Source organism: Hylobates moloch, unplaced genomic scaffold (assembly GCF_009828535.3).
Source record: "Hylobates moloch isolate HMO894 unplaced genomic scaffold, HMol_V3 SCAFFOLD_4, whole genome shotgun sequence".
Classification (NCBI taxonomy): Eukaryota; Metazoa; Chordata; class Mammalia; order Primates; family Hylobatidae; genus Hylobates; species Hylobates moloch.
Window position 1 is genome coordinate 150,217,072 of NW_026652279.1, and position 13,720 is coordinate 150,230,791.

Genomic DNA, 13,720 nt, shown 5'->3' on the forward strand with positions numbered 1-13,720 from the left:
TTCGCATTGTTAAATTCAGTTTTCTCTTTATATAACATGGTAAAATTTCATTTCTTCTAGATTCCAAAAGTATCTACAAAACCCATGCAATTTTACCATTTTAATATACTATGGAATATCATACAAAAGAAGGCATTTCACTGTCACATATAACCAAGTTACTGCCAATCCCCAAATTTTTGCACATCAATACAAAGATATCTAAGAACTTAGGAACAATATTCTTCTCAGTACTGTATAAAAATAACCACAATGAATATGTATTTGTGTAATATTTACTCCATTGTCTCATTTCCAGAAACTGTGACAAGCTGTAAAGGTATTTCAGTGTTGGTAAGGATATCTTGATTGCTGGTGGCAGAGATATTAACAGTTCCTATTCCTGAAACAGAAGCTTGCAAATTGAATATTTGCAAGGATAAGTGTTGCTCCTCCTGCAGTAATCAAAGTATCATCTCCCACAGCTTCCACAGATGCCAGCACTGTACAGCTAGAGTGAATACCTTTTTTATTCTGCTGCGTTTTCTTATGTTTGGCAAGATGGTCACTTCTCACAAAGCATTTTGAACATTTTGAACAAACAAATTTCTTCTCACCTGTATGTGTTCTTCTGTGCCTCTGTAATTCATCACTTCGAGTAAATCTTTTACCCCAATACATCCAGTTACAATCAAAAGGGCGTTCTCCAGAATGCCAGTGCAGATGAGCTCTCAGATGTGAGGTCTTCCCATAGACTTTACCAAACCCCGGTATAAAACAAATGTGTTGCTTCTTTTTCCCAAGATTGGTACCTCTCCCACAACCTTCTTTACAGTTGGGGCAGGTGCAAGCTACCCTCTGAAGTCCTTTTCCTTCTTGATGTTGTTGGTCCCCTTCTTCATCTGCCACGTGTACATCTTAACTGTGGTCACAACACAGTTGTGCCACTCCTCAGGATCAGGTTCTTCTTCCTTGATCCTAGTATCTACAGGACTGTCAGCATTCTCTCCTGGATGTAGCTGTATACCAGTAGAATCTATAGAGTTTATTGTAACTGTAGATTTGACAACTGACCAGTGCTTAGACTAACTGGAGTTGAAGTGAAGGCCACACCTGCCACAAATTGACCAAGTGTGAGTGTTTGAACAGGCGTCAAAGTTAGTTGTTGGGCAGCAGTTATCTGTATTTGCAAATTCCGCAAGTTCTGGACCCCTTGTATTTGAAACGTTAGTCAAGTTATCTGTCCAGAAGGGGTCACTGTCTGTGCCCGAATTAAAAAATTTCTAGGATTTAGCTGCAACTGAAGATTTTGCGAAGCCTGTTGTGATGTATTTTGACCACTGGCTTGCACACTATGGATTGTCTGTGGTGTAATACCTTGCATAATTTGGGCTTCACTGGTTGGCGGCCGAGACTCTTGAAGTTGTGGATGTTGTACAACCGGCAGTGCTGGAGAAACCTGAATATTCTGTGTCTGTGTCTCTTCAGAAACAGGTGACTGGATATAATTTCCCTGAAGATGTTTAGAACGAACTTGCCCACTAGAAGTAGTCAAGCTATTTGTGTTTTGTTGTAATATACCTATACTATGTATCCTAACAGCCAACTGTGATGAAGATGTTGGCACAAATAAATCTGTATCAGTATTAGTTTAATTAATATCTGGAGAAACTCTCTCACCAGTCTTTTCTGAATTGTCTGAACTATCCGTACCTTGTCCTGTGTTCATCGAATGTCCATAGGCATTAATGCCTGCAGTCATTGTCTGAGAACTGCCCGAGAGTCCCAAAGAATCTAGATCGACACTATTAATTTGTACAAACGTAATATTTCCTGGCAGACCAAGAGGCACATTAGCAACTACTTGGGTTGGACCAGCAAAAGATGAACCACCAATTGCAACTCCCTGAACCTGGACTTGACCAGTATGTGATAGGAGATTCTGGATGTTAGCAGGTTTTCCAGAGGCAAGTAAGGTTTGATTAGAGCCAGGAATGACCTGAATTTGACTGTCTTTTTGATTTATACCCCCATTATCTGAAGGGCCTGTGTAACCAATTTGAACCTGCTGACCATCTGTTGATGGGATTATGTACCATTTGATGAATCTGATCCTGGTGCGTCTGAAAATGTTTGCTGATCCTGCAAATTCTGAAGGGGGAGAACATACTGCCCATTTGAAATAGCAGCACTTGGAATCTGTACTAGATTACCAGCTTCATCTTTTATAGTTGTAGGTGTGGCTGACAAAACCTCCCATCGGTTTGGTGCTCCTCCTAACTGTGTAGAAGCCAAAGCACCTGTCGCTCCAGCAACGGCGGGGGCCCCGGCTCCGGTGGCCACCACCTCCTTGTCGTCGCCAGGCGATGGCGGCCCTATCTTGCTGCAGGTAGCGTCCAGCAGAGCAGGCGGTGACGGCTGAGTGTCCTACCCACGCGGGCGGGTTTAGAGAGGGAGACAAGGGGAGGGGTGGCGGTTAGCGCTGGGCCGCCGCTCACACAGGAAGTGCGACTGGGTGCCCGCTGGCTGCGCCCCAGCGAACGCCAACCCGCGCTCTCCTCCTCCTCGTCCCGCCGCCGGCCCCGCCTGGCGTCCCCCGCTCGCAGACACCCCTGCTCCCCTGTCCGCGGGCAGGTGGGCGCCGGCTACCCATCCCCGGGAGGACGCCTCTGTTGTTTTCAATTAATTTAACAAACCAATATGGAAGAGAGAAAGAAAAATTACGTAAATGATTAATCATGAAGTAATAGTAAACATTTGGGGATATTTATAAAGTTGAACGGCCGGGCGCGGTGGCTCACGCCTGTAATCCCAGCACTTTGGGAGGTCGAGGAGGGCGGATCACGAGGTCAAGAGTTCGAGACTGTCCTGGCCAACACTGTGAACCCTCGTCTCTAGTAAAAATACAAAAATTAGCCGAACGTGGTGGCAGGTGCCTGTAATCCCAGCTACTCGGGAGGCTGAGGCAGGAGACTCGCTTGAACCCGGGAGGCGGAGTTTGCAGTGAGCCGAGATGGAGCCACTGCACTCTAGCCTGGGCGACAGAACAAGACTTAGTCTTAAAAAAAAAAAAAAAAAAAAAAAAAAAAAAGCATTGTATAATTTTTAAACTAAAACTAAGGCAAATGATAGCTTTAATTTTCTCAAACATTAAAATTGCTAATGTGAGTTTTGGGGAAGAATGTGTATATATTCTTTTTATATATTTATTTATTTTATATATATAATTAGTTGTAACATATATTAAATATTTTAAATTATTGTCGAAATAAATTAGTCAATGTATAATGGCCTATAGAAGGAAAATAAGTAATCATCGAACAATTTCTTAAAAAGTAATCCATTATTCATTACACTCTGAAGGTCATTTTTTAGAGTGAAATAAAAAAGAAGAAGTTGCCGGGCGCGGTGGCTCACGCTTGTAATCCCAGCACTTTGGGAGGCCGAGGCGGGCAGATCACGAGGTCAGGAGATCGAGACCACGGTGAAGGAATGGGTGAACCAGAGGCGGTACAGGAGCACCTATTGTCCAGCCTGGGGACAGACGAGATCCGTCAAAAAAAAAAAAGAACCCATGTAATTCTTTTATACAGGAACTATAAATTAAATTTGTTGACAAATTTGAGAAGATAATGTTTTCTGAAATATATTATTTGTTATTTTCATTGAGAAATTAAATATATATAATTTCACTATAGCATCTTCTTTGAGGAAATTGTTTTTTTTTTTTTGTTTGTTTGTTTGTTTTTTTGTGATGGAGTCTCGCTCTGTCGCCCAGGCTGGAATGCAGTGGCGCAATCTCGGCTCACTGCAACCTCCACCTCCCGGGTTCACGCCATTCTCCTGCCTCAGCCTCCCGAGTAGCTGGGACTACAGGTGCCCGCCACCACGCCTGGCTAATTTTTTTTGTATTTTTAGTAGAGATGGGGTTTCACCGTGTTGGCCAGGATGGTCTCGATCTCCTGACCTTGTGATCTGCCCGCCTTGGCCTCCCAAAGTGCTGGGATTACAGGTATGAGCCACTGCGCCTGGCGGGGAAATTGGTTTTTTTAGTTGTTGTTTTAATTTGGAGAGTGGTAAAGATTATCATACCTTAAATATAAATTTTTTTCACATTTGGCTCATATTAAACATTTCTATTAAGCTAAAATTGAGTATGAATTGGTTGTTAAGCAGATAATATAAAAATGGATAAAAAGATACAATTTGCCTCTCAGCTAACTGACATTCAGGCTTTTACATGTAAATTTTCTCATCAGGGTTAGACAAGGATCTCAACGTTGCCTGGTACTCAAAAATTCTTGCAAGCCATTGTGGGTTTGAGGTATTACTATGGAGTACTAGGAATAAGCAAAGATATTAAAACTACTACCAAAGAAGAGTGGTCACTCAGCATTTCTTTTTGAAATAGATTTGTAGTTCTGAATAATAAGTAGAGAAGAGTGAAAGATAAGAATTCTTTGCAACTTGATACCTTGCAATAGCATAAGTGAACTACTCATACAAGCCTCAGTTTTTCTTTTCATACATTACTATCATATCACAAAAATAGGATAGGAGGCAGCATAAGAGTTTGACGAGGTGTGAACTTACCTTTCTAATTGTTTTCATAGATATCACATGAGAGGCAGTATCTCACAACATGGGATTTCAGCCAGACAGATGTGTTCAAAGCACCACTAGTAGGTAGTAACCACCTACTAGTTGCTGGAAAATATTGCCAAAGTTATTCTACATGCCTGTCATTTTCCAACTTATAAAATTAGGATACTTATATGTTAGGCAAAAGGCTAAGCTGCTGTACCAAAAAAAAAAAAAGGCAGAGATTAAATCAAAATGTATTTCTCTTGCATGTATCATTCCATCTGATATTGATCAAATTATTAATCAGAACCATGTGTATCTTGAAAATGTCAGTAATTTGTTTCCATAAATAATAAAAAGTAGAGGACAGGGAGGAATGGAGGAAAAAAGAAAGATGATACAGTAGATAAAAGAAATATTTATCTGCATGTTTCAAGGTAGTAAGATAAATGCTGCTTAATATTTTGTTTGGCAAAACAATAATGGCTATGATTCAACCATATTTTATGCATTCTTCCAGTAAGCTATGCTATTTGCCCAGTTACTGGAGATTGTCGATGATCACATTCTTACAGAACTTCACTTAATGAAAATAACAAGGCAGGTTATCATGAACATAAGCTGTCCCAACTTGTTAGTAGCATTGAAACTATGCATAATGTTCTTTATGAAAATTTAGATTTTAATGGAAAATTAGAGGAATAACAAACAAGGAAAGCTATTTATTAAAGTGAGAGTTAATTAACATTATTAAATATTAATTAATATAACATTAATTATATTAAACATTTTAACTTGCAGGTTGAACACTTAGAGCAAAAAAGCATAGAGGAAAAGCTTAAACACATACAAAGACACAAATACACAGGGAGATAGTCAATATCTTTAATTAAAAATAAACCACATTTTTAGATCTCTTATATTAATATAAATATATGAAACTAATATTCGTGCACTGCTCTTTTCAGATAATAGATTAGCATTTTGAAATATTTTAAAGTGATTGAAATGATCATTTATTTTATATATTAATGCCATTATTATTTAATTGGATTGAAATGATATTTTCTGAATTGATATACTATCCTTAATATGCAATGGAAATACTTTTAAAAGATTAGTTGAAAATATGAGTTGAAAAGCATGTATTCTATATTTACATAGAACTCCACCAAACCATAAATGAACAGTCAATGAATAGATGTTTCTGCATACTTACTATGTGCTTAGAATTACATTTTTTTACGTTTTAAAATGTAAAAAAAATTTACATAAAATAACATTCTAAATTTTTTCAGAATATACATTTTGTTTTAATGCTTGCAATGTAATTTTTATCTAGTAGATGATTTATCTTTCCACGAACATTTCACAAAACCTACTTTTCAGAGTTTGTGTGGAGAACCAGCTGCTATGTGCACTACTTTATTTATTCATTTATTTTTTTGAGACAGGTTCTCACTCTGTTGCCCAGGCTGGAGCACAGTGGTGCGATCATGGCTCACTGCAGACTCAACTTCCCAGGCTCAAATATCCTCCCACCTCAACCTCCCAAGGAGCTGGGACTACAGGGGCACAGCACCACTCCTGGCTTTTTTTTGTAGAGATGAGGTTTCGCCATGTTGCGCAGACTGGTCTCTAACTCCTGAGCTCAAATGATCCACCCACTTTGGCCTCCCAAATGCTGGAATTACAGGCATGAGCCACTATGCCTTGCCTATGTGCACTATTTTAAATTTAAAAATTGACACAAAAGAGAATATTTTGTATTAACAGTTAACAAGATAAAATGCAAATGGATTTTTGTTTTACAGTATAATTGGCCCAAATTAGGAATATTAAAGTAAAAAAAGTTTTTGCAGTGCTATCACATCTTTTGTTTTAATGCATCTGTATCTTCCACAAGCACAGAGCTGATCTAAAATACAATATTGTATATGCTACTACATGGGCATTCATCTCAATTTCTCCTTCCTTACAATGTGTAATTCTCAAAGTCAATAGCAGAAATATCAACTGGTGGTACAAACTTGTGAGTTTTGATGATACAAGTTTATTGTTAAAAAATAGGTATTGGTGAGTGATGTGATTTGGATCTATGTCCTTGCCAAATTTCATGTTGAAAATGTAATCTGCATTGTTGGAGGTGGGGCCTGGTGGGAGGTGTTTGGATTATGGAGGTGTATCCCTCATGAATGGCTAACCTCCACTCCCTTCGTGATGAGTGAGTTCACCTGAGATCCAGTTGTTTAAAAGTGTGTGTCACCTCCCTCACAACTCCCTCTTGCTCCTGCCTTTGCCGAGTGATGTGTAAGCTCCAACTCTGCTTTATTCCATGAGTAAAACCTTCCTGAGGCCTCCCCAGAACCCAAGCAGATGTCAGTGTCATGCTTCCTGTGCAACCTGCAAAACTGTGGGCCAGTTAAAACTCTTTGTTTATAAATTACGAAGCCTCAGATATTTCTTTACAGCAATGCAAGAACAGCCTAACACAATGAGTTAGAAAGAAATAACAACACCAGAGATATGACCTTAAGGATGAAAAGAACCAAACTAACATAGACATACAAACACATGCGTGTGTTGTGATGCATAGTAAATTTACATAGAGAGTGTGCAAAGTATAATGACAAAAATAAGGTTTTTCCATTGTACCAGGAAAAAAACTAACTTGGGGTAGCGGTTAAAGAAAGTTGAGCTAACAATTGTTCCAATACTTTTTGAAAAATGTAATATACTTTTTAACAATGTAATATAAATGTAAAAAATATCTCCACAGACAAATCCACATATACAATAAACTTTGCAAATGATTTTTGGGAGACCACAATTCCCATTAAATTGATCTATAAGAACTCCGAGTGTCCATATGCCAGTTAAGCACAAATACCCATCATGAATTGTTTTCAATAAACAGTTTTGCAAGCACAAATACCCATCATGAATTGTTTTCAATAAACAGTTTTGCATTTAAGCTAGTTGAATTTATAATTTATTAAACAAAGTAGAATAGATATACATATGAAACTGGAAAACATAAAATAATATTTTATTGTATTAGTCCATTTTCATGCTCCTGATAAAGACATACCCAAGACTGGGAAATTTACAAATGAAAGTTTATTGGACTTACAGTTCCACGTGGCTGGGGAAGCCTCACAATCATGGGAGAAGACAAGGAGGAGCAAATCATATCTTACATGGGTGGCAGCAGGTAAAGAGAGAGATTGGGCAGGAAAACTTCTGTTTTTATAACCATCAGATCTTGTAAGTCTCATTCACTATCATAAGAGCAGTGCGGGAAAGACCTGCCCTCATAACTCAATCATTTCCCACTGGGTTCCTCCCACAGTATGTGGGAAATATGGGAGTTACAATTAAGGTGATATATGGGTGGGGACACAGCCAAACCATATCATCTAGGTAAGGAATTATCAGATCTATATATTACTTGTCAAATGTCTATAGATACTGTTGTCATTAACAAAAATAATATAAAATGTTAATTGATAAAAACTTCGGGAACATATCATTTTTATGTATGTTAAAACTTATGGGCCAGGCGCGGTGGCTCACACTTGTAATCCCAGCACTTTGGGAGGCCAAGGCGGGCAGATCACGAGGTCAGGAAATCGAGATCACGGTGAAACCCCTTCTCTACTAAAAAAATACAAAAAATTAGCTGGGCGTGGTGGCGGGCACCTGTAGTCCCAGCTACTCAGAGAGGCTGAGGCAGGAGAATGGCATGAACCCGGGAGGCGGAGCTTGCAGTGAGCCGAGATTGCGCCACTGCACTCCTGCCTGGGTGACAGAGCGAGACTCCGTCTCAAAAAAAAAAAAAAAAAAAAAAATGAAATTCTACACCAAAAAATAAAACACTTGAAATTAAAAAACAAAAAAATCACTAGGCATGCTTAGTAGTAGAATGGACATGACTGAAGAAAGTTAACTTCCAGATAAGTCAACAGAAAACATCCAATATAAAGAAAACGGAGAAACGTGATTGAAGAAAAATAAGCAACAGAACCTCAAAGATGGATGAAATAATTTCAAAATATCTAACATCCATGGAATTTGAGTTTCAGAGGGGAAGAAAGAGAATGGGGCAGGAAAAAGACACATGTAAGGAATAATAGCTGAAATTTTTCCATATTTAGTGAGGGACTTATATTTATAGATTCAAGAACCTTAGGGAATCTGAAACAGGGTAAATTCAGAGGAAAGTATGGTCAGGTGTATGATAGCCCACAGGCTTAAGAGTTTAAAAGCTTTAAAAGAGTTAAAGCTTAAGAGTTTATCTTGAAAGAAACAAGATAAAAATAAATAACGTGATTTCCCTGGACTCTTCCCACACCTTCCTCAAGCTAGCAATATAAACATTTTTTCTCGATATTTAACGTTCTAAGTAAATGAAATTTAAAAAGAATAACTTCACAAATGCTATGAAGCTACCATATACACCCGCTTTTACTCAGGAAAGGATTCAGAGGATACAAATTGAATGGAAGAATATTATTATATGATATTTCTGTGGATTAGGGGAAAATTCTAGCTTTTCCCATTCTTTAAAACTCAAAATATTGAAGAAGGGAGAGATGAGAGCATTTTCTATATTCAATGTAATTCCTGGCATAGACTATTAAATTACGAAAGATGGGACTTTAGCAAGTAGTTACTGAAATGCATATGAGGGTAGAAATATGTCTTTGGGATTTGGAAAGACTGAGAGATTGAGAATACAGCTCTAAGTAATTCAAAAGAAGGATTTTAAGCTTTTGCAGTATTGTCATTTTCTGTGAGATAAAAGAGGGGTGATTGGAGGTGATGAAAAAAAGAATATAGAGATAGTCATTTGGGAGACAGACTTTTATTGTTACTACATTCACTAATATTATTTAAATTATTTTAATAATATTTCCCTCTAATTATCATTCTCCCCTAGTGACAAGCAGCTTAAAGTAAGGTAAAGTTGGGTTAAACCTCGAACAATAAGTTTTTACACATTTTTAAAGTAATTTATGTTTTACTATTACTTGCTATTTCACAACATAGCATCATTGTTATAGTTCTATATTTATTCTAAGTAGTGGTAGAACTTTTTTTGGTAAACCTACAATATAATACTCAGGCATAAGTTTAACTTATATTTAATTTCAATAATTATAATAATTTAGTAACTTTAATATTTATAAAATGAACTAGTAAATGTTCAGGTCCATATTTAAAATTTTTAATTTGGGGCTTTTTGTTTAAAACATAAAATAGACTTATCTCTCATGCTGATATTTCAGAGTTTTGTTTTTTTTTTTTTTTTTTGAGATGGAGTCCCGCTCTGTAGCCCCAGGCTGGAGTGCAGTGGGGAGATCTCCGCTCACTGCGAGCTCTGCCTCCTGGGTTCACTCCATTCTCCTGCCTCAGCCTCCTGCATAGCTGTGACTACAGGCACCCGCCACCACGCCTGGCTAAATTTTGTATTTTTAGTAAAGATGGGGTTTCACTGTGTTAGCCAGGATAGCCTCGATCTCCTGATCTCATGATCCGCCCGCCTCAGCTTCCCAAAGTGCTAGGATTACAAGCATGAGTCACTGCCCACGGCCGATATTTCAGTTTTATTATCAGTTGTCTTTGATTTGAATAATTTAATCGATTTTCAATTATTTAGATTTAACATGAAACTTCAGCTTTATTTTTCTTCTAAAATTATGTGAGTATACTAAATTTTCCTGCACTTCTGTGACATGTTATCAATATTTCTTCGTTTAACTTTATAAATAGAATAGCTGGTCTAATGGTCAGTTATCATATTGATCAATTTTGTTGTATTTTAGAACTTTTATCCATTAATTGCATAGCCAATTTGCCACCCACACAAGACTTAGATTTTATGCTATTATATTTGATCCATTACTATATTGCCAATGTAATAAAACTGGGTTGAATTCTACTTTTTTGGATATGTACATATAACTTTCAATTAAGTCAAGCCAATATTTATAATATCAAACAGCATTGCCAGATCTAAACTTTGCTTATTGAATTTGCCCTAATAAAATACTAAGTGAAATGTGGTAACATTAAAACTGATTTCATGGTGACCAAGAATAAACATTCTTTTTTAAAAAAGTATGCAAACACATACACACACATATAATTTATTATATACATTTAAATATTATATATATAATTATATGTAAACCTTTTAGAAAATAAAGCATGTTCTACTTAAACCATTTTTTTTTTTAACGTGGTTTGGCATGGCCCAGTTCACAGAGCTTCTTGGACCTGGGCATCATTGCAGTATCAGATGTGATTTAAAGCCTCAAAACAACATTGTGAGCTTAGAAATACATGCCTTGAAGGTTCATATGATTAAATACTATTGTATTTAATTTTATTTTACATTTGGGGTAATCAATTATTCAAATGGAATATAGTCGAAGCTAATGTTTTTTGAATGCTTCTGAATTTAAAGTAGTCACAAGGATTTCTCAGGAAACAATTTTAAGTTTTCAGAATAAAACTGCCCAAATCACTGCTGAACATTACCTATGGTTCAATTACAAGAAGAACATATATAAAGCTAAAATCAAGCCTAGGAAGGAAAGAGAAGATCCAAATTATTCCAATGTTACATTCTTTTCTTCTCTAGCATGTTATTCTGAAGTTGTAGGTGGCCACTGTAGATTATACACACGTTCCAATGGCCTACTCTAAAGGTTAGAGCGGGGAAAAAAGCATCCAGTAACTCAGGAGCTTGCCTTTTGTTACTTTCGAAGGCCACTGCTACAATTCAGAGAGGTCCTTAGAGAATAAGAACTTTCTCTGACAGCATTTTTGCGCAGTATCAAATTCATTTTGAGGAAAAATTGCCACTCTGCAGTTGATCAGGGGTCACAGGTGGAAACAGAGACCACAGAGCATCATGATCATTCCCCACAGGTGAAGGTCCAGCTTGAGTGCAAATGGCAATGGTAACAAGACAAAGAGCTTCCCACTAAAATTCCATCAGGAAAGCTATTACAGTGTTTGGCTTTATGGATTCTGTCTAAGAGAAATGACTTCAGCTGCTGCATACTGCTAGCTGTAACCCCTGCCAAGTTCTGTATAGAGGCCAGTAGAACAGCTTGTTGAAATTTCGGGAGAGGCTGACTTAGGGGAAAAAGAATAGTAGTATCATGTAATGTTCATCTAAGCTGCATCATGACTTTCAGAGAATCCAATATAGTCTGTATTTATTTCCCAGTATCAAACCAATCTGAGAAATACCCAACTGTATAGTTCTCCCAGGCATATGGCTTGATATAGCTTCACCATCTTGTAAAACCTGCCTAGTAAGTAAATATTTAAATTTTAAAAGAAATGGTTTTAACTGGGATAAGTTGTGAGGATTTTCTGCCCATTTAATTAGCAGTTATTCTTTCAGAGAAAATAGAAAGTAGTCGCTTAGGCTCTTTGTGTGAAATTTGGGGAAAAAGTTCGTTGTTAATTTGAAATAGATGCAAAAGCATTGCAAGTTCTATCAGAATTGAACATAAAGGGATTAATATTTAAGTATTCCTTAAGCAAATCAATAAAGTAACAGCTGAGTATAAATTTACAAGGAAGAAGTAAGCCATCAGTCATATAGATAATTTATCATCTCAAACACAAGATGTTGACTGTTTAAAATGGGCATTTATCCAAATATCCATTTTTGAAATACTGTTCTTGAAACTTTTTTAGGCCATTAGAGAAGAGGCAGTTTAAATTTTGTTAAGATTATCAGAGAATACATGACTATGTAGCTCAGTGAATTAAATAAATTAAATAAAATGTATTTTCTGAAACTTACTACGTCTTTGTCCTTGATTTTATCTTCAAATTGCAAACCTTTACGAAGTGAACACAATTAAATCTCATGCTGTACTATAGAAAAGTAATATAATTCTATTCCGTTTTACCAAGAAGCCCAAATACTCTTATTTTACAGGCTTGTATTATATTAGTCAATATAATCAAAAGTAGGAAAATAAATTATACATTTTCTTTAAAAAGTCCTGATAATAGCTCACCATCTTCTCAAGAAAGTTTTGAGGCCAGTTAAAAAAAAAAGTATAAAAATCTTATACCCTTTACTACTGCTATGGAGTTCTTTAAATAAAAGTAGCAAATATAAATTTAATTAACACTGTATGATTTAAAGCACTCTATAAGGAAAGCTGTTCACCAAAGCTAAACTTCTTTCTTTATATTTGAAACAACAGACAAAGATATTAACACGTTTCTAGGAGATAATGAAATAGATCTTTTTGTTATTGTAAGAATATATCAATTCATGTGTCTTTTGACATTATAAGAGAAAATATAAAAAGAAAAAATCTTCATTATCTATATTTCAGTTATATGTTATTGATATTTATATCAATTGAGGCTTATGCTATAAAAATTCAGGTTGTAGCTTTACATTCCATCAGACTGAAATGGAGCAGGTATTACAGAAAGCTGGGACAGATATTAGTTCACTGGCTTTCAATGCACTTTAAGAGAATAATGTACCAATAATAATAACTGCTGGGTACTTTAAAATTATATTTTCCAAATTATTTAAACAGTGAAATATAAAAAAGTACATTAAGGACAACTGCAATTAGGCTTTTACTTAAGAAAGAATTGGCTCTGTAACCTTCCTGTAGTTAGATATGTCTTTCAGGTCTCTCTGGGTCAGAAATGAATCTATAGCTTTGTGTGACTGTTGATCCATGGTAATCTTTCACATTTTTTTGTATCAAGGGGAAATAAAAAATAAATTAAGGAGTATTAGGGCTATGTGGCCAAATCTATGCCTCCAGCTTACCTGATAGAACAAATGATGGACATTTGATTCAGAGTCAAGATGTAAAATTCCTCATTCTTTAGTATTTGTACTGAGACACAGCAATGACTGCTGATAGAAAATGACTATTCAAGGGAAACAATGATTATGTAAAGTCAGGATAGGGGACAATATTGGGCAATATACAAGGCTAATGAAGATAGAAAAAAAAAGTAAGAGAAACCACTTAGACACTGAAAGTTGGAGTCACTCAGTTCCTACTTTCCAGTTCTAATCTCTGAGACCTGTACTTTGAAGTTCAGGAGATGAATTTTCATATACATCAAATCTTTCTTTTTTTTTTTT

General features: G+C 36.4%; 1 pseudogene; it reads right to left on the reverse strand.

The window, feature by feature from the left end:
• Window positions 1-275: 275 nt before the first annotated feature.
• Window positions 276-2,632, reverse strand: LOC116467507 (transcription factor Sp3-like; annotated as a pseudogene).
• Window positions 2,633-13,720: the final 11,088 nt, after the last annotated feature.